Source organism: Musa acuminata, unplaced genomic scaffold (genome assembly GCF_036884655.1).
Source record: "Musa acuminata AAA Group cultivar baxijiao unplaced genomic scaffold, Cavendish_Baxijiao_AAA HiC_scaffold_1126, whole genome shotgun sequence".
NCBI classification, from domain to species: Eukaryota; Viridiplantae; Streptophyta; class Magnoliopsida; order Zingiberales; family Musaceae; genus Musa; species Musa acuminata.
The window spans coordinates 276,864-279,363 of record NW_027021339.1 but is presented as its reverse complement, the minus strand read 5'-3'; positions in this window follow the sequence as shown (position 1 = coordinate 279,363).

Below are 2,500 nucleotides of genomic sequence, written 5' to 3'. Positions count from 1 at the left end.
CAGGGTGCTGAGATGGCTGACGTTTTGCTCCGCTCACGATGGTCACCGCACCACGCAAGAACAGCCCAAAAACAGGCCAAAACAGCCCAAAAACGGGCCAAAACAGGCCATTTTTGGCTGCGCGAGCGAGCGGCGAGCGGCGAACAGTGAGCGAAGCGTGAGGCAGCACCGTCCCTGCTATACGAAAGCCCCATCCAGCCCTGTGCCACCCGGGGGGTTCCAGGGTGCTGAGATGGCTGACGTTTTGCTCCGCTCTCGACGGTCACCGCGCAACGCAAGAACAGGCCAAAAACTGGCCAAAACGGCCCAAAAACGGGCCAAAACTGGCCATTTTTGGCTGCGCGAGCGAGCGGCGAGTGGCGGACAGCAAGCGAAGCGAGAGGCAGCACCGTCCCTGCTATACGAAAGCCCCATCCAACCCTGTGCCACCCGGGGGGTTCCAGGGTGCTGAGATGGCTGACATTTTGCTCCGCTCACGACGGTCGCCGCACCACGCAAGAACAGCCCAAAAACAGGCCAAAACGGCCCAAAAACGGGCCAAAACTGGCCATTTTTGGCTGCGCGAGCGAGCGGCGAGCGGCGGACAGCGAGCGAAGCGAGAGGCAGCACCGTCCCTGCTATACGAAAGCCCCATCCAGCCCTGTGCCACCCGGGGGGTTCCAGGGTGCTGAGATGGCTGACGTTTTGCTCCGCTCACGATGGTCACCGCACCACGCAAGAACAGCCCAAAAACAGGCCAAAACAGCCCAAAAACGGGCCAAAACAGGCCATTTTTGGTTGCGCGAGCGAGCGGCGAGCGGCGAACAGTGAGCGAAGCGTGAGGCAGCACCGTCCCTGCTATACGAAAGCCCCATCCAGCCCTGTGCCACCCGGGGGGTTCCAGGGTGCTGAGATGGCTGACATTTTGCTCCGCTCACGACGGTCGCCGCGCCACGCAAGAACAGCCCAAAAACAGGCCAAAACAGCCCAAAAACGGGCCAAAACAGGCCATTTTTGGCTGCGCGAGCGAGCGGCGAGCGGCGAACAGCGAGCGAAGCGTGAGGCAGCACCGTCCCTGCTATACGAAAGCCCCATCCAGCCCTGTGCCACCCGGGGGGTTCCAGGGTGCTGAGATGGCTGACATTTTGCTCCGCTCACGACGGTCGCCGCGCCACACAAGAACAGCCCAAAAACAGGCCAAAACAGCCCAAAAACGGGCCAAAACAGGCCATTTTTGGCTGCGCGAGCGAGCGGCGAGCGGCGAACAGCGAGCGAAGCGTGAGGCAGCACCGTCCCTGCTATACGAAAGCCCCATCCAGCCCTGTGCCACCCGGGGGGTTCCAGGGTGCTGAGATGGCTGACATTTTGCTCCGCTCACGACGGTCGCCGCGCCACGCAAGAACAGCCCAAAAACAGGCCAAAACAGCCCAAAAACGGGCCAAAACAGGCCATTTTTGGCTGCGCGAGCGAGCGGCGAGCGGCGAACAGCGAGCGAAGCGTGAGGCAGCACCGTCCCTGCTATACGAAAGCCCCATCCAGCCCTGTGCCACCCGGGGGGTTCCAGGGTGCTGAGATGGCTGACGTTTTGGTCCGCTCTCGACGGTCACCGCGCAACGCAAGAACAGGCCAAAAACTGGTCAAAACGGCCCAAAAACGGGCCAAAACTGGCCATTTTTGGCTGCGCGAGCGAGCGGCGAGTGGCGGACAGCAAGCGAAGCGAGAGGCAGCACCGTCCCTGCTATACGAAAGCCCCATCCAGACCTGTGCCACCCGGGGGGTTCCAGGGTGCTGAGATGGCTGACATTTTGCTCCGCTCACGACGGTCGCCGCGCCACGCAAGAACACCCCAAAAACAGGCCAAAACTGCCCAAAAACGGGCCAAAACTGGCCATTTTTGGCTGCGCGAGCGAGCGGCGAGCGGCGAACAGCGAGCGAAGCGAGAGGCAGCACCGTCCCTGCTATACGAAAGCCCCATCCAGCCCTGTGCCACCCGGGGGGTTCCAGGGTGCTGAGATGGCTGACATTTTGCTCCGCTCACGACGGTCGCCGCGCCACGCAAGAACACCCCAAAAACAGGCCAAAACAGCCCAAAAACGGGCCAAAACTGGCCATTTTTGGCTGCGCGAGCGAGCGGCGAGCGGCGAACAGCGAGCGAAGCGAGAGGCAGCACCGTCCCTGCTATACGAAAGCTCCATCCAGCCCTGTGCCACCCGGGGGGTTCCAGGGTGCTGAGATGGCTGACATTTTGCTCCGCTCACGACGGTCGCCGCGCCACGCAAGAACACCCCAAAAACAGGCCAAAACAGCCCAAAAACGGGCCAAAACTGGCCAATTTTGGCTGCGCGAGCGAGCGGCGAGCGGCGAACAGCGAGCGAAGCGAGAGGCAGCACCGTCCCTGCTATACGAATGCCCCATCCAGCCCTGTGCCACCCAGGGGGTTCCAGGGTGCTGAGATGGCTGACATTTTGCTCCGCTCATGGCGGTCGCCGCGGCACACAAGAACACCCCAAAAACAGGCCAA